This window comes from Heptranchias perlo, chromosome 8, assembly GCF_035084215.1.
Source record: "Heptranchias perlo isolate sHepPer1 chromosome 8, sHepPer1.hap1, whole genome shotgun sequence".
In the NCBI taxonomy this organism is placed as follows: domain Eukaryota; kingdom Metazoa; phylum Chordata; class Chondrichthyes; order Hexanchiformes; family Hexanchidae; genus Heptranchias; species Heptranchias perlo.
The window spans coordinates 36,997,650-37,017,304 of NC_090332.1; the positions used below are offsets into that span (position 1 = coordinate 36,997,650).

General features: G+C 42.8%; 1 protein-coding gene across 10 annotated transcripts in view; it reads right to left on the reverse strand.

Moving 5' to 3' along the window:
* The window catches only part of nrxn1a (neurexin 1a), a 1,536,646-nt gene that overhangs the window by 64,368 nt on the left and 1,452,623 nt on the right, over window positions 1-19,655 (reverse strand). The window lies entirely within an intron of this gene.

Below are 19,655 nucleotides of genomic sequence, written 5' to 3' on the forward strand. Positions count from 1 at the left end.
AAACTGTATCATTTATATTTATATCAAAGGTTTCCAGCGCCCTATACAGTTGTTGGAAATGCTTTTTCTTTGTGTTGAGAAACATTCAATACAATGACAGTCATTGTCTTCGGCTCCCGCCATAGACCTCCGTAATATCGCCTGACTTTTCCCAGCCTCAGCTTATCAGCTGCTGCAACCCTCACCCATGCTTATGTTACCTCCAGACCACACTAATCCAATGCTCTTCTGGCTGGCCTCCCATCTTCTACCCTGCATAAACTTGAGCTCATCCAAAACTCTGAATCCTAATTTCACCAAATCGCACTCACCCATCACCCCTGTGCTTGCTGACCTACACTGGCTTCCGATCCACCAAAGCCTTGATTATAAAATTCTAATCATCATGTTCAAATCCCTCCATGGCCTCATCCCTCCCTATTTCTGCAAGCCTCCAAGAACTCTGCATTCCTCTAACCTCTTGTGCATCCTCCACTCCCTTCACCCCACCATTGTTGTGCCTTCAGCTGTATAGTTCCTATGCTCTGGAATGCCCTCCCTAAACCTCTCCACTTCTCTCTGCTCCTTAAAACCTATCTCTTTAACCAAGCTTTTAGTCAACCATCCTAATATCTCCTTCTTTGGCTCGGTGTCAATTTCTGTCTGATTACTCTCCTGTGAAATGCCTTGGGATGTTTTCCTACGTTAAAATGCTATATAAGTGCAAGTTGTTGTAGTGCAAAGGCATCATTCCCATTATGAGCACAAGAGATCATTTTGATGTGCAAGTGTTCCACACCTTTTCCCTCCTGAAAAGGAGACAACCCCTTTTAATGAGCCTACTCTACACAATTCGACCAACAGAGATTTGATTCAGCAGAAGGCATTTGATAAGCTGTCTCTCAAGAGGCTTATCAGAAACATTCAGGTATATGGTGTAATACGGAGATGTAGCAACGTGGATAGATAGCTGGTTGATGGACAGAAATCAAAGTATTAGGGTAAATGGGTGTTGCTAGGATTGGAGAAGGGTGTACCCCAGGGGGACAATACTGGGCCTACTTTTGTTCTTGATATAACTGATTTGAACTTGGGCATAGAGAGCAAAGTCTTGAAATTTGCTGACCACGCAAAAGTATGGGGTTTGGCAAACAGTGAGGAGGACTGTTAAGATTTCAGGAAGATATGGACATGTTTGCCTGGATTTTAACCATAGAATTTTCATGTGTGAGGTGAACATGATAACCATTACACTACAGAAACCAAGACACAGGATTCGAAGCAATGCAGCAAACCCCACTTAGCGTTTCAAAACTAATGGCTTAACCTCTCGGCCATTGCAGCTGCATGAATGGGTTAGCAGAATTGGCAGACAGGTGGACAATGTAATTAAACGTGGATAAGTGTGAGGTGATATGTTTTACGAGTAAAAACAAGGACTGGAAGCACACTCAATGGGCTCGATGTTACCAGGCCTGCGGGTTTCCGGCGGGTTGGATTTCGGGAGCGTGGTCAACACGCTCGGTGAAATTAGTGTGTTGCCCGCACGATCGTAGCAGGCAACACACTAATAGGAATCAATTACCTGCTCCTCCGGAGTCCACGCTGCTGGTCTGCGCGTCGGGCGGGCTGCGCATGCGCAGTACGATCTGTCAGCTGGAGGCGCTCTACTTAAAGGGGCAGTCCTCCACTGACAGATGCTGCAACCAATGGAACAAATTACAGCATGGAGCAGCCCAGGGGGAAGGCTGCTCCCAGTTTAATGATGCCTCACCCCAGGTATCATCAGATGGGGTGAGGAGGAGGGCGAAGACAGAGATCTTCCACCCGGCGGGCGTGAGGAAGCGGCCAGCCTCTGCCACCAAGAAGGCCTGGCTCGAGGTGGCAGAGGGGGTCACCTGCGCAACCAACATATCGCCCACCTGCATACAGTGCAGGAGGCGCTGCAATGACCTCAGTAGGTCAGCCACAGTGAGAACACGAAGTCTTTCCCCTACACTCCATCTGCCACAACACTGCCCCAACCCCACATCTCCTTCGGCACCGCCAACACTACTCTGTCACATCACCCCTCATACCCACTCAAACCCCATCCTCACCTTACCTCCACCTACTCACCTCGCCAGTACTCATCCTGCCACTAACACACGACCCAATCCTCATACAATCTCATGGCTCTATCCCATACTCACCCTCTCATGCATCTCCCTCACGGCCAGCCTCACTCAATCTGCCACCACCTGTGCTGCAGCCACAGGGCATGCATCACATATGTGCAGTAGGCAGCGTAAGGCAAATGTTTCGTGAGCATGAAAGGGGTGCACAAGGGTGTCGGAGGGTTTGCCATGGGTGTTACCTATATTGAATTTCAGAGCAACAAACAGCACACATTATATTGGCACCACCACTGCCATGTCTCCGCGAATCCTGTCTGTTGTGTCCAATAATGCCCGCTCCTGGGTATCACTATGAGGACCCACCACTGATGCCACCCATCGTGTTACTGCAGAGTAGGTGCAGGTGTATTTGCAGGGCTCTTCCGCGCAGACGACTGAGAGACATCGGCGGTGGAGCCGGCTGCACCCTGGAAGGATGCGGAGGAGAAGTTATGGAGGGCAGTGGTGACTTTGGCAGCGACAGGTAAGCACTTGGTGCTGGGGCCAGCCAGGAGCAGCTCGGCATGAAAGAGCCTGCAGATCTCCACGACTACATGTCGAGCGAATCTGCGCCTCCATGTGCACTGCTGCTTGGAGAGGTCCGGGGAGCTTCGCCTCGGTCTGTGGACCATGTGGCGAGGGTAGTGCCCTCTGCGATGCGTCTCTCTCTGCGGTAGCCCTCCCTCCTGCTGTGCAGGTGGGTGTGCAACAACACCGTGTTGGGGGGCTCCACGTCCCTGCGGCGGACGGCGTGGACTGCGAGGCTGCTGGTGCTGGTCATGCTGTTCGTCCTCCGAGGGTGTCCACGCACCACCCATCTGGCAGGTGTTGGTCTGAGGGGTTGTGCAGGGTAGGTGGGTGGTTCCTCGGACTGGGGCTGCGGTTTCGTGTCGGTCTGTCCTCTGGCTTGGCGGGGGGTGGTGGGGGGCAGGGGTTGCCCTATGTGACGCGGTGGCCTCCTGCGTGGGTGAGGGCTGTCCCCCGTGGAGTGCACCTTGGCAGCTGCCACAGGCTGCTGGCTGCAACACGCCTGGTTTGAGAGAGACTGTTTCCCCCAGTGTGTGAAACAGTCTGCGATGCAGGTAAAATCCCACACTTCCTCTTTTGACAGCTGATTCAGCTCATTAACTGACCTCAACAAGCAAGGTAAGTACTCTCAAGTGGAACACCGCTGGTTTTAATTGCCTGCGGGATTCCCACCAGCGGGGGCCACGCACGCAGCCCCGCACGTCATCGGGGAACCCGGAAGTGGTCGGGATCGCGGCGCGATCCGGTCACGTGACCTCATATCGGGATTTTCGGGGCCCCCCCGCTGGAAACCCGCAGGAAACCCGACCCTAAAATCGAGCCCAATGAAAAGATACTGAAAGGTGTGGAGGAACCAAGAGACTTAGGGGTTCAAATACATAACTCCCTGAAAGTACGTGCAGGTAGATATAGCCATAAAAAAAAGCAACAACATTTTGGGTTTTATAAGTAGGGGCATACAATTCAACAATAAAGAAGTGATGATAATTTTTTTTTTACAGAACATCGGTTAGGCCACAGTTAGAGAAAATGAGTGCAGTTTTGTGTACCCTTTGTAGAAAAGATGTTGAAGCTACAGCGATTGTATAGCATATATTCACCAGGTAGATGCCAGGGATGATAAACTAAAATTATGAGGGTGACTTGAAATATTGGTGCTATTGCCACTGGAGAAGAGAAAACCAAGAGGAGATTTAATCGAAGTTTTAAAAATTATGAAGGGTTTTTCATCAATTTCAAAGCGTCCTTACCCTTGTAAGGAGAGGGGTTAGGAGTATTTTCCTTAGTTGTTGGTGCATGAAATGCTTTGTCACAGAGGGTGGTTGAGGCAGAGATTATTGCCCCTTAAGGGAAAATTGGTTTATGAGGAGAAAGCAGGTCAGTGGGAACCCCAACCAATTTCCCCATCCCTAGCTTGATGATGCTGGAGTCAACTATAGTTCACCATAATCTCCCTGCCATAAATCACTACATTTACCCAGTGAGCCTTCAGGGTTTACATCAATAATGATTCTACTGTTAATAATTCTATTGGGAAAGACATCTCCAGTAAAATAATAAGAACTACAAGAAGGGACAGGCTTGTACTGGCAACCGAGTGGTGCCAGCACTTGAGCTTTTATTATCAATTTCTTGATTTCGTACTATTGTTTTAATGTATGCAATTTACAGGAATAGAGATAACATTTATTTTTCTCCTCCTTTCAGCTTCATGAATAACACATTAACACAATAATGCAAAATCAATAAATGATCAATGAACTCAATGGCAATGTTGTGACCTGTGCTACAGTAATGTTGGATTGAATAATGTATTACAGTATTAGCCTTGTTTAACACCACTGCTTCCATGGCACAGATTAAATGTAAATGCTTAAAAGGCCATGGTCACTTGCTTAGGAAGTCTTAGGATGGTTCCAATCCCTGGAAGAGCCTGACTGGAAAATGTCAGTGTTTCATCATTTTCCAAACACGGCAAGCTTGTGCTGTGCCTGCTGTGATGTAAGGTTTTGCTGCACTTTTAAAAAATTTCTTACCTTCATTTTTTTATAAAAATAAAAATGAGGAAAAATGACTGGGAGAGTAATATCAGAAAGCTGCAAATATATATAAATCTGAAAGAAAAACATAAAATGCTGGAAACACAGCTTAGTCACTATCCACAGAGGGAGCAGACAAATTGATATGTGGGCTAGGCCCTCCTTCAGAACCAAAAAATTAAAAATGAGCAAGGATCGGAAAGAAGGGGGGAATATGGAGAGAAAATATTGGCGGAATGATCTGTGAACGGTTTAAAAAAAACAGGAGATTATCAGGTGACTGAGATGTTCTTTGCATCAGGCAATGGAAAGGATGAAAGAAATTAAAGATACTAGAGAAACAATGAATGTGGAAATGCACCAACTTAGTTATCCACACATTCTTTATTTCTATAATGAATTTAATTTTTTTAAACATACCAGCCTTCAGGTACAGGGCACCACTGACTGTAATTGTAGCCATTTGTACAACTGTCAAACAACTGTATGACATACCTAAACAGGAAGAGCTATTATTGCATCAATGTGAAAATAGTATGTAAACCTCCAATAAAAAGTAATGCTCATCAATTCACAATTCCAAGGAAGTCTGCATGATGTTTTCATTCTGAGGTAGTCATCCATAATACACTTGTTTGAAGGAGAAGGAAGGAATGGACAACATAGTGCAAGCATGGTTGCTGACACCTCTTCACAACTCCTGTACCCCAAGAGAGAACTGATACAACTGGGCACACATTTGAACCAGGGCCCCGAATAACCACTCGTATTGGAATGGTAATAACCAGTTCCTTTTTCTCAGACCCTCAAGAAGGTTCCGTCAAAGAATAACAAAAACAATACAAGAGATACTTCAGAGTGTAATTGCTACAATGTGCTTACTCCCATCAGGGGACCATCTAGTGTTCAGTTAACAATATGCAAGTACCATACATATCAGTTTGCACCCATGACCTCCTAATTAAGAGGTGAGCACGCTAGCACTGAACCAAATTGTAGATTTGGACCTCCACCCTCTATTAGCTGGCCCTTCATTAACTATCACCATCTATGCCTTTATCACCAGTGCTGTTACCACATTCTGTGCTTCCTCTTCAGATACTTTGTCATTTGTGTCAATAGTAGACAGAATTTTTATGTAGAGCATACAAAGCACAGAACATTCTGAACACTAAAGGATAGTGCTGATATTTATTACATATTAACTTGATTAGATTTTTACTGTTTTATATTATTTTCCCCTTTGGGGATCTCCTCGTCATACAGCAATCACTGACCCTGAGTCCAGGCTGGTGAGTTTCTCCTAAAACTCTATCCATGCTGCACTTGAGTGGCTTTTTAAAGATGCATTGGAGTAACAGGAGTTCAAATGCCTTCTGATTTTTTAAGTCCTCCTGTTGGAGAATGCCTCACTTCTCTTCAGTCCCCTCTCTCTGGAGGAACAGTGGAAATTTTAACCTCATTGCACAGAGAACCATGCGTTATTACATATGTCATGTCACTCCACAATGCAACGCATCAGTATAGTGCTGCACTATACCAATGTGCCATTCCCTGGACAACTTTATTTAAAAATTAATTAAGAAATGCCGCAAAAGTGGAGCTTGTGCAATGCTCTCACATCCATTTTCTGTTTGTATTAAAGGCACCTCCCAGTGAATGTTTTGGAGATAAAAATTGAAACAAAATCATCCAGAAGGGCACAAAAGAACCCAATGTACTATTCATCCCATCAGACCACTTCTTCCACATTAGCCACAATGCTATGGAAATGGTGGTGGCACTAGGAAGAAGTAATGGCCAAGTGTGGGAGAAATACCTTTACCTCATGTGTAGAGGTAATTTTATTACCTGGAGTTATAATATATTTACTCTTTTGTTCCAGGGTAAAGCCAGTGCCCTACATCTTATGTATCACATGGTAAACAAATACATTTGTGATCTGTTTCCATTCCTATGGCTAAACCTTAATTATTACACATCAGTTGTTTGTAGCAATATGGTGTCACATCATAAAAGCAGTTCTACCCAGTGAATACTTGAAATATCACTTTAGTAAATTCACTAGTTCTTCTATATTCTAACTTAGTTGAACCTCCAAATCTACTTACCAGTTAAAACATCTTTATTCTCAGAGGCACACACTGCCTTTCAATTACCAAATGGAACAGTCCAACCTGCATCCTTTTAAATAAATCTAGCCACAGTAAAAGCTGTTGTCATGGCAACCACAAAGCATGTTAAAAGAATTACTACAAAGCATTAATTCCCAGAGCAGTAAGAGAGGAAAGAAAACCATCTTGCAATATTAGCAGACCCTTCAAGTATCAGTTTGGATTAAGCCTGAAATCAGCTCATGAAAACTAAACAAGGTATATCCGTTCGCTGTATGTGAAATTTGTAAGACAGCTCTCCATTTCTAACCCAGTTCAAGAACATAAAAAAACCAATAGTTTTTATAATCATGGAAAAGTGCTGAGCTCCAGTTTTCCCAATGAAAATTATTTTCAATTAATATTAAGTTATTGTTATTAATAATTTTTCAATAGCCAGTTGCTTTTTTCCTTTCGTTACATTTCTAGGACAAAGCCTGCTTACTGTAATTGACGGTACGGTAACACCCAATAGATAAATAATCCAGCTCGTCACATGACATTCAAACATTACAAGTTGCCACTCATGATTACTACAGTCCGATCCTAAGATTGGCATTATCAGTCGATCAAAACGTCACACTGCAGCACATACCCAGCACACTGCAGTGACTACAGTTTAAATGCTTGCATAATTACTGCTCTCTATTTTTCATGCATCTAATCCAATTCCGGGAAAGCAAAAAAAAAAACAAGAGGTTCATAGTTAACTTAAAGGGCATCACAAAATCTCCCGATAATGAAATGTTATCAGCATTCATCTTTACATTTATGTTTCAAAAGTACAGTCCCGGTGATAAGAAGATACATGCACTACACGCCATTTACTACCACACAATAACACTGGTAATTGAATGGTGAGCTCACACTCTTGCAAGCAACTCTTCGGAGAGCTACAGCCTGCAAGCTGCCACTTTCCCTCAGCCCGAACATTTTTTTCCTGTTAAGCCTGTATGTGCTTTATTGATGGGGAATGAGGATGCTGCCCCTTGCACAAATAAACACCACGAAATGAATAGGATTAATAAATTCAGAACGGCAATAGATGGGTTAATTCAAGCTGCAGGCTTCTCATGCATGTAGACAGCACTTCTTCCGACAACCAAGAAATGACTTTGCCTGAATTTTTGACATTCAGTCCCTTAACCACTCGAGGTAATGGCACCGTATCTGTCATCAGAACATGGTTGCCACTGTCTAAAAGATTAATGTAGGTCAGATTCACTTCCATGCATAACCTTTAGACAAACATGCCATGTTAATCTCTGCAATGCTCAAATGTGCAACTGAGTAGTGTGCACGCTGCAGTGGCAAGGTTGTGCTCTGCAATGACTGTGATGGAAAGAGCTACCTGAAAGGTTTCACAGTGCCATTTCATTTCCATGCTGCTCTGTCCTGTCTGGCTACCAAGTGACCGCTGCGTGCATAAAGCTTTCTTTAATTCTTAATGGAAATCCTTGAAAATTTAGTCCATCCTCTGAAATCAATACTTCTGACAGGAGAGCTCCCTGACTCAGTGAGCGATCAAAATGATAAATTGCCTCCGCATCAGCCTGGCCTATCAGTGCCCTGCACACAGATGGGCGAGGGAAGACACAAAGCAGCTTCATCAGTCACGTGTCATCCAACGACCAATGTTTGTCAGAGGCTGCTGCAGGAAGGATTGCAGCAGCTTGTCCTGCAGATGAGATGTATTGTACATCACCGTCAACTGATCCTCTGACAAACACTTGGCACAAGATTCGGAATTCTGAACTCGAAAGGTGAAAAACCCATATTTAGCAATCCAAAAAAATGAAAACAAGAAACACACAATTTACTCCTATGTAATTGCTGCCGCAAAAACCATAACCGAGTGAGTACAATTTAAACAAATGTAGTCCAGTAAAACACAAGACTGCCTTTCCTATAGCTCCTTTATAGTCTAAAATTGTTGGAAAAATAAAGTGAACATCTCAAATACATAATTTCTCATGTCTAAGCCAGTCAGATAAATCAGAGAACAATGATTAAAGTATTGTCTTCACAGGGTTCTATGAGACAATGAGCATAATTGAAGATATAAATTATAAAAGGGCGGAAAGTACTAATATGGGAATTGCTGCACTGTTCTAGAAACATAATAAAGGCAGACAGACAAATGGCTCTAAGACAATGTGATACATTTTAATATAATTTTATGCTGTGTCTTGCTTTTCTATCAAATATGACCCAAAGCACAATGTAATATATCTAGGGACAAAACACAACCAGGCATGCAGTCCATTTAATCAAGCAGCAGACTGTTTGATTATCGACAATTTACTAAAAACTAAACCAAAAGCATGACTTGTTACTGTTTTGCACAGATTCTGAAAGGTTGTAGTCAGTAAGGTTTTGTCTGTTGGCAGAAGTGAAGGGGACCTCTAAATGCAGACCAAATCAGTTGTAAAAAAATTTAAATATCAATTTAAGGTCACACCACATCTGGAATACCATCTGGATACCCACTAATATAGGTGACAGCATTAGTCAGGGGAAAACAATGGGCCCAATTTTCAAAAGGAGTGCCATGTAAACATTACTGTGCAGTTCTTTGTTGAACATTATTTCACTTATCTAGAAGTGACATAAAGGGGGTGATTTTAGGAGGCAATTGCGGGTGCGTTGTGGGGGCGGGGGAGCTCTGAAAATCGTGGAAATCCGGTTTGGGTTCGGAAGCCGGCTCCAATCCGCCGACTTCCGAGTTTCCCAGGGACCCACCTGTGTGCGCGGGCGACCCGTAAACGGAAGTCTCGCCGGCAATTAAAGCCGGCAGGGTGACAGTTAAAGAGCCAAATGTACCTTAAGGCACTTTACCTGTGACAGATTAAGTAATTAGAATGATTTTTAACTTACCTGGGCGGCTTGCCCACCATGAAACCAGGCATGAAGAGCCGGATCAGAGAACAAGAAACTAAATAAATTAAATAAAAAACCATAGACGGAAGCGAAAACACAAAATGAACCAACCTTTGCACCCTGCTCCAACGTCCAATGTCTCCTTCTCCGATGTCCCCCTCTTCACCCCCTCCAATGTCCCCCTCTTCACCCCCCTCGATGCCACGTACACCTTCACCTCCCCCCCCCCCCCCACTGCTGCCAACCCGCCACCATTGCAAAATTGAGCCCAAAGCATGTGCACTAGTAAAAGATATATATATCCAGCTCAATGACTGTGTCAGATCCACTATTAAAACAACTCTGTCACAAGCAACAAACAAATAACGGCACTTGTTTCTGAAGCAAACATACTGTACATGAGGGAAAACAAAACAAAAAGAGTGCTCCAAGCACTAACCCTGCCGTCTTGGCACTGTGCCAGCCTGGGCAGCTGGAGCAGTGTTCTCATGTGCTTGTCGACTAAGCCCAAGTTTCCACAACGGCCCTTAGTGCATAGACACAAAGAGGGGAGGCTCAGTACCATATTTGTTCTTGTACTTGGCCCTAAATGATCACAGAGGCCAACAGAACTTGCTATTTGATGATGTGCCATATTAAAAAAAATGTAACATTTTCAAAAATGGAAAATCACAGCCAGCAAAAATACCTGACTCATATTAGAATGTTTACAAGTTAACATGCATATACCTGAAGCCTGTTTAATCATTAGCTCACTTCTTAGTTGTGTATAATAATGCAAATAGTGCATTTGCATGCTACTTGCACCATTTTTATTACCAGAACTGTCAACATTGTGCAAATGTGAGATTTTCTGTCACAAGTCATATATTTGCTTACACTAAAAACATAAACATAGCTAAAAGCAATGAGTTGTGTCTACCACATGGGTAACAGGGAATGGCCAAGTGACATTAATATATTCCTTTTCTTTCCTCTCATCTGCTTTACCTTGTCTTTCAGCCTTTTCCTCCCTTTTTCCATATTTTTCTCAGACTCCTTTATTGCTTTCTCTTGCCAGGATGCTGCCATAAACTCAGTTTTACAAGGTTATATTGCTTTTTTGAGACTAGGATTAAGGCACACCATTGAACCAGAATAAAGCTTCACACTGCATTTAGTTTTGCTGGACTTGACATGGAATTAGGTGATGCTGATACTGAATTCCCGAAATGGAAAGGTCTTCAATTCTCTGCACTGTTTTCCTTGACCTTGCTATGTACATAATGATGTTGTATCGGCCCCCTGTTTTGTTACATTGCTAACACAGCACAACCATTATTTTTCATCTCTGGGAGGCCCACAATGCAACACAAATCAACTGGATCCAATGTGTTCTCACGGGCTGTAGAAAGGACTTCAGGTCTGAGATATGCATCTTAGCACTATCACACAATATTGCACCATTAGATACAGAATAATTATTCTTTTATTTTATTAGATGAGATAATTCCATTCACAGCCCTTATCCCACCTTAGTTTCACACATCATCCCTAAGTGTTTGACTTGGGCTAAATTAAAAGCACAATTAAGTCATTTTTGATCACATAACTAACGTTTTGAAAGCTGAATTTCATTTGTATCTTCGTCCACTGAAAAATGGTTTCACATGATTTAAAACTCCAGGAATTACTGCACAATTTGTGACAATAAGGATAAATAACAGCAAGAAGGCTTGAGCTGAATTTTATTACTGGATGGTGCATCAGCATTGACATTTTGTGCCACTGAATATTTATCAGTCAGTTTGTACATTTAATATCAGTGCGCTAGAAGTTCAAATATTCATCAGAAGGGAAGTAGTCTCGTATGACAATGCAAATTCAGCCATTTTCTCATACGGCACTTTCTTCATACAAAGTATGCAGAAAGGCTCTTTTGTACTATTGATGCATTGGGATAGGGTATGTATTATTTTTAAGTACAGGGATAAACTTTTCTTTTTCAAAAGCATTCATACCCCAATACTCCATTGCTCCACAGATTGAAATGCACAATGTGCAGCTCTACAATGTGTTTCAGCTACTGGTGCTTTGAAATCCATCTAGTTCACATTACAGAGTAGATTTCAAAGCACAAGCAGTGACACCAAAATAACTGCACATGCAAAATTCTTGAAAAGTTCGGATCGCAACTTTAATTTTCTGACCCCCTGATCCTTTCCTGATGTTGAGGAAAGGTCTACCCAGACCAACAGTGCATTATGGACCCATACCAGTCATCCGAGAACTCAACTGGCCCTCAGCTAAAAAAATAAGAGGTTGTCAGGAGCAAGTGTTTATATTTGTTGTCAGCAGTGCAGGGAAAAGCCATCTTTTAAGGTGGGACTCAGAGCCAACTTATTTATAGTACAACACCGCTGATGAAGTTGGGCTGTCTCTGGTGGCAGTGACATAATATAACTTTGATATGAATGACCATCAGCGGTACCTGAATGCTAATATCAATTTCACCTCCTCCTCCTCAGACAACTACAAAAGAAATGGCCGACTGTCACCTACAGGACGATCAGAGAGTGGGCAGGGGGACATGGAAGCTGAACGTGAAACTGTTGACCCCGGGAAACATTGAGGAACTGACGAGGGATTACAAAGGTTGGAGAACCGTAAAGCCCCTCTTTGATTCCCCAGTGCACTGGTGGGAAGCCATCAAGGCGAACATCAAGAGGTTCTTCATCCTCAAAGGTGTTCAGAAGGCGAGAGAGAGGCAGAGGGAAACGTCCCGACTCCAGAAAAGCATGCAGAATCTTCTCCTGCTGCAGTCGATGGGGATCGATGTCGGGGAGGAAATCAGAGAGGTGAAGGACCAGCAAGCCTCGCTCTTTGCCTCCGAGGCCTCCAAGATCATCTTCCGGTCCAGAGTCCGCTCCGTGGAGCAGGACGAGACTTGCTCGCGCTTCTTCGTTCAAAAGGTGCACAGAGAGAGCACTGTGATCAGCAGCCTGAAGGAAGAGGACGGCTCGGTCACGTCCTCGCAGCCCGACATACTGAGGATCTGCAAATCCTTTTATGCCGGACTGCACGACACGAAGCCCACAGACAGCGCGGCCTCCCAGTCCTTCTTGTTGTCTATCACGGAGGTTCTAGACGACAGCAAGCGGGAGAGTCTGGATCACCCGCTAACTCTGGACGAACTGACAACGGCCGTCCGTTCCTTCGAGAAGAGTAAGACTCCCGGAAGCGACGGCTTACCGGTGGAGTTGTACTCGGCTCTGTGGGACTGGATAGGCCCAGACCTGCTGGAAGTGTACGGGGTATGCTCCTGGCAGGCAGCATGTCAGACTCCATGAGGAAAGGCATCATCACCCCCATCTACAAGTGGAAGGGGGAGAGGGAAGAAATCAAAAATTGGCGACCCATCTCACTACTTAACGTGGACTGCAAAATTCTGTCCAAGGTCATCGCCAATCGGGTCAAGTCAGCCCTGGAGGTGGTGATCCACCCCGGTCAGACCTGCGCCGTACCCGGCAGGAAGATCTCTGATAGCCTGGCGCTACTCAGGGATACGATTGCCTACGTACAGGACAGGAGGGTGAACACCTGCCTGATCAGCCTGGACCAGGAGAAGGCCTTTGACAGAATATCCCACACGTACATGATGGACGTGCTCTCCAAAATGGGGTTTGGGGAGGGAATCTGCAATTGGACCCAACTGCTCTACACAAACATCAGTAGCGCAGTTTCAATCAACACGTGGGAATCAGAAAGCTTTCCGATCAAATCTGGAGTCAGGCAGGGCTGTCCTCTCTCCTCCGTCTTGTTCGTGTGTTGCATCGAACCCTTTGCCAAGTCCATCAGGAGGGATGCGGGCATAAGAGGGGTGACGATCCCAGGCAGCGGAGGCACTCAGGTCAAGGCCTCCCTGTACATGGATGACATCGCCGTCTTTTGCTCGGATCAGCTCTCGGTCCGCAGATTGATGAGCATCTGCGACCAGTTCGAACTGGCCTCAGGGGCCAGGGTAAATCGTAGCAAGAGCGAGGCCATGTTCTTTGGGAACTGGACCGACCGATCCTTTGTCCCCTTCACCGTCAGGTCGGATTACCTGAAGGTGCTGGGGATCTGGTTCGGGGGGGGGGGCCTGGGCGTGCACCAAAAACTTGGAGGAGCGTATTTCCAAGGTTAAGCAGAAACTGGGACTGTGGGATCGACGATCCCTCTCGATCGTGGGCAAGAGCCTGGTCATCAGGTGCGAGGTGCTCTCGGTGTTGCTGTACGTGGCGCAGGTCTGGCCCATAACTCGCTCCTGCGCTGTGACAGTCACCCGAGCAATCTTCCGCTTTATCTGGAGATCAAAAATGGACCGTGTCCGCAGGGACACAATGTACAAATCTCTGGAGAAAGGGGGGAAAGGCGTGCCCAACGTGGCCCTCATCCTGATGGCCACTTTCGTGTGCGGCTGCATCAAGCTGTGCATAGACCCTCGGTACGCAAACACAAAGTGTCACTACGTGCTGAGGTTCTACCTGTCCCCGGTGTTGAGAAGGATGGGCCTGGCCACGCTGCCACGGAACGCTCCGTCCAGTTGGACCGTTCCGCCCCACCTGTCCCTCGTGGAAAAATTTGTGCAGAAAAACACCTTTGACCACAAGGCGATCAGCAAGTGGTCCGCACGTAACGTCCTCGAGACCCTGCGGGAAAAGGAGATGGTGGATCCTGTCGGTTGGTTCCCCGAGCAGACTGTCAATGTCATTTGGCAGAATGCCTCATCGCCAGAGCTTTCAAACAAGCACCAAGACCTAGCTTGGCTGGTGGTGAGAAGGGCCCTTCCCGTCAGATCCTTCATGTAGTCCCGGACTCTCAGCGCCACCGCGCGCTGTCCCAGAGGAGGCTGCGATGGAGACGAGACCGTCACCCATCTCCTTCTGGAATGTGCCTTTGCAAAGAAGGTCTGGAGAGAGATGCAGTGGTATCTGTCCAGGTTCGTCCCGAGCAGTTCTGTAACACAGGATTCTGTGCTCTACGGGCTGTTCCCGGGGACGCACACTGAGACGGACATCAGCTGCTGCTGGAAGACCATCAACTCGGTGAAAGACGCCCTTTGGTCTGCCCGAAACTTGCTGGTCTTCCAGCACAAGGAGCTGTCCTCGACCGAGTGTTGCAGACTGGCACATTCCAAGGTCCAGGACTACGTGCTGAGGGATGCACTGAGGATGGGTGCAGCCGCCGCAAAGGCTCTGTGGGGAAAGGCAACCGTTTAGAGCCTTCCCGCCATTGTATACTGAGGGGCTGCAATCAAGGAAAAACCCCCTCGGGCAGAATGTAAAATTCAAAATTGATGTAATGTACCCGCAATAAATCGGCAATGAATCTGTAATGAACCACCTGTATTGATTGTGATGCAATGAGGCACCCTAGAGTGTCATGAACTGTAATGATGTCCAATGTGTTTCATTGAACTGTACTTGATGTAACCTGCAAATTGCATAATCGATATTGTGTATGTTTGGAATGTGATATGAGAACTGTATTGTATGAACTGCTGCAAATTTTATGAATAAAGTATATTTTTTGAAAAAAAAAATCACCACAAATTTGCCCTCCATGAAATATATTCTTATTGTGATATCACTGAGTAAAATCCAACCCAATGTTAGCAGTGCTATTCACTTAAAAATGAAGCACTGGATCATTTAATACTTCTCTGATGTAAAAGGTTGCCATGGTCAAACAGCAAATGTTAACATCAGAATCCATTATTAGATTCCATAATTCTATAAAATTAACTTTTAGTTTTATTTCGTTTACACCTTTTTCCAGTCTATGCATCTAGCATAGATGACACCATCAGGGGAACTGGTTGAGAGCAGTAACTGAGTTTGATGACACCATGGAAGCTAAACACCAGGTCAAATTACTTCTCCCTCAGCAACCACACTGCCTTATCATCTGTTTCAGTGGAATTGGTCTGCAAAAATGTGTTCCCAGTTCCGGCAAATGGAAAGCTTGGCAATGATGAGTGCAAAAGAAATGCTCTTGTTACTACTCTGCTCAATCTTTTCTTTCTTGGAATTTTTTTTCCACCTGACATAACTGGAGTCACATTTCAGCAGGGCTATCGAGTGCTTTCATGAAAGCTGGAAGATGATTTCAACTTTTTGTTTACATTTTATCTGTAATCTTCCTTTTATGCTGAAGAATTTAAATACAAAAATATTGGACTTTCTCAGCTGGCCCTCAGCTAGAAAAAATGGCAGTTACAAGGGACAGAAATTTGTGTTTGCTTTCAGCAGCAGAAAAAGGCCACCTGCTAAAGTGACACAAAATAGCTAAAAAGGTGCTGTTTTGTGTCAGTACCAAGTCCATATCTCACAAGGACAACAAAATCTTACACCAACATTCCTAACTCAGAAGTGCTTCCATTTTTGATAGTGCACGGTAATTCACAGCAAATAAGGAGAGGAAACTGGAGTGTGAACCTGTTTGCAGAGCACTCACATATCTCCTAGTGGCTGCTACCTTTGGAGGTCAGGTAGATATCAAAAGCAAGTGGTTGGAAGATGGTGAATGCCACAGCAGAATTTAAAACAGGAAGGAAAGGGACTAATATAAAATAATGAAGCAAAGAAAACTAAGAAAAATATTTGTATCCTCATTTACAATACTAATTTGCATGGTATTTGCAGCGTAATCTGGTATAATCCAGAAATAGATCTCAGACAGTTGAGGGGATGTTTAATGAGGAGTGAATCTAGACAGTAAAATGAACGGCATGGAAGTAAAATGAAGCAGATGATTAAATCTTATATCGATTCTGTATATAGCCCAATGTAAACCAGTTTCCCTGTAATACAGTTGACTCAGCTAAAGCGTACGTTTAATCTGATCTGTCAATAGAAACATATAAATCACTTTTTAACAGCACCCACAAATTCATTCCTCTAATCCAAATTCTTCCCACTTGCAAATGTCCTGACATTTTTCACACTGACATTTTAAATTAAACGCAATCACACATTTATATTTTTATCTCCACTAAAATCCACCATGTTAAAATGAAAACAATGTTAGATTACATGTTTTGGATTTCAGTGTTACACAAGATTTATAAAATTTGCCAAATGCTCCAATGAAAAAGGAATAAGTATTATTATGTGTGTGTATGCATATCCGCGTGTTCATATGTGTTGGGGGTGAAGTTGTTTTATAAAATCCAGTATTTTTTATGATTGCTTTAACACTATGTGCGAAGTCTCAAGTATTAGGTCATACTAGGCCTGTAATAATGCTGCTGCTGAAAAAGATTTAACACAGTGGTATGTATTTTATTCCAGTGTCCTGTTCAGCCAATTATTAGAAGATAGATACAATTACCTTAGCAACACTGCAAATTCTGAATATTTCCGTGACATACTTCACCAGGGTTATAAATAAGATCTGGGCTTAATTCACACCAGCAGACTAAAATCAATATAATTGAACTTTTAAAGAAATATCTTTTAGAAGGTGTTTGTTAAAATGAATGCACATAACATTGTAATCACTGATGAGTGACACCCAATTTGGTGTTCACCCAATTTGTGCATCACAATAGTGCATAGGAGAAAATAGGGTAGTGGGAAAAAGAAATGGGTTTTACTTCAACAACTGGATAAGTCTTCAACATAACTTATATTTGATAATACAATTAATATTTACTACCTTAGATTGTAGGGAAGATGTTACTGTCATTTCCAAAATGAAAGTCATTTAAAAATCATGGGTGCCAGACAAAAAAAGAATGGACTTGCAAACTCCCTCTTTTTCAGATAAATGGCCATTTCTACAATAATGTTTTTTTTACTATCATGACACAATGTTCCTTTTTGTTTTGCTGTTCCCTCTCCACTTTTGATCATGCTTACAAACAGTATGCTGTGTGCGCTGGTAATCAAAAGAGACAATGTAGTGGCGGCAGATGAGAAACCCTGTTGGCCGGAGATACCCATAAAATTAAGTCTCTGATTTGCTATAATATTTATAGATTCTTTAATAAACAAACATATACAAATTAAATGAGATAAAATTGACTTTTCTATTTTAAAATTTCTTTTCACAAAAATTAAATTTCATTACTAAGGAAGGTGCTCAAAATTAGAAAAATTGTAAATAGCATATTATTTTATTTATTTAAATAATTAAATAGCAAACATGAGATTCTTGGGTTCACATAGGGTTGCAAATTCAGCTGCCATTGGGAATTAATTTTTCTTTTTGAAATTTTTTTTCTGCTTTTAATTTTAATTAATTTATTAGTTCTTTAAAGCGTATGGAATTTGAACCCAGTTTAACACCCTCTCTGCTCCAGTCCCTTATTTGCCATTAGGCGCCTTACTTTAAATAAAGGTTTTAGAAAAACACTGAAGGAGGTCTATTTTTTATTTTAAAAGTTATTTTAAAATGTAGAATTCTTTTAAATTTTTTAATGTCTTATTAATGAAGATATAATGCGTTAAAGAAGGGATTTGGATCCTCATCAGTCTCCATCTTACCATTCTAAGATTTTTAAAATAATTTAACAGTTTCTTTAAACTAAAATGATTATGTATTTTTTCCTGCAACTTTATAACAAAAACTACTGCACTTTGTTTTTGAGAAGGTCAGCAGGAGTGCAAAAGAACGCAAGAATAGAAATTCCCCACCGAACAGCATTGCGTGACTACCTTCACCATACAAACTGCAGCGGTTCGAGTAGGGGGCCCAACACCACCTTCGCAAGGGCAACTAAGGATGGGCAATAAATGCCGGCCTTGCTAGCGATGCCCATATCCCAAGAATGAATAAAAGAAAGAGCAACTAGAGGAGTGATCATAAGGAGCAAAGTCGGATTGGGCACTGTAGAAAAAAACGTAGAAATGATTCAAGGGGAAAAAAATTACCCTAAGTTGATTGGTAGTGAAAGCAAAATATTAAAACCTACAAAACGTAAACTAGACCTCGGAGTAGATTTTCAACTTGCCGCCCGGGCATAAAACTGGGGTTGGGAATAAGCCACCCATCAAAGAAATTGTCTGATTTTCATTTGCACTGATTTCTATAATGGGTGCCCCATATGCAATGCCAGTTTTACATCCAGGTGGCAAGTTGAAAATCTACCCCTACAAATCCATCCATCCACAATACAAAACTATGTTCAGAGCCTCAGTGTGTCACACACTAAAAGGGATGGCAAACTGACATCTCAGAATCCAATAATCACAAGACTTCAAGGAAATATTGCATTATCTGCCACATAACCGTCTAATGTCCCTTAATTCTTATGTTAGAAATTTCCCCCTCCCTTTTATAATTCTTGGAAAAAATTCTACTGAAGGAATAAAATGCCAGGACAGAAATTTAATTATTTTGAACACAAGAAAAACAATTCTTCACACAATTTTCAACTTTACCAAGTAAACATTTAGAATAAAACCACTACATTTAACAACTTGAAGCTTTTACGACATATGGAGTGGTGAAGAACACTGCTGAGAAATACAAAGCTGTACTTCAATAAATCACAATTTAGTGAACATGACTAAACTCATTAATACAATTTGTCTATATGTCTAGATCTTTGATGAAAGCTGTTGAGTCTCATTTCAAGTTCTAACCTTTCCATGTTTTTAGGCCAAGACACATTACCACAGTCTATAAAATAATGTGCCAAAATAATCTGCTCAAAATAAAAATAGTAGTGAAAATCCCATTGGACATTTTATTACGGATAATGATCGGGACATTGCAGTTTATCTGTTCCTCTAATTCTATCAAAATTGATATTGATGAACTATTCTTGTGTTCAGCTACATTTGCATGGCACAGATACTCCAACAAGAGTCATGTGTCATCTAAAATGCAGTTTGCTATTTAGTTACATTCTTCAATTAAATGGAGATTTCATAAATAGAACATTTTCTGAT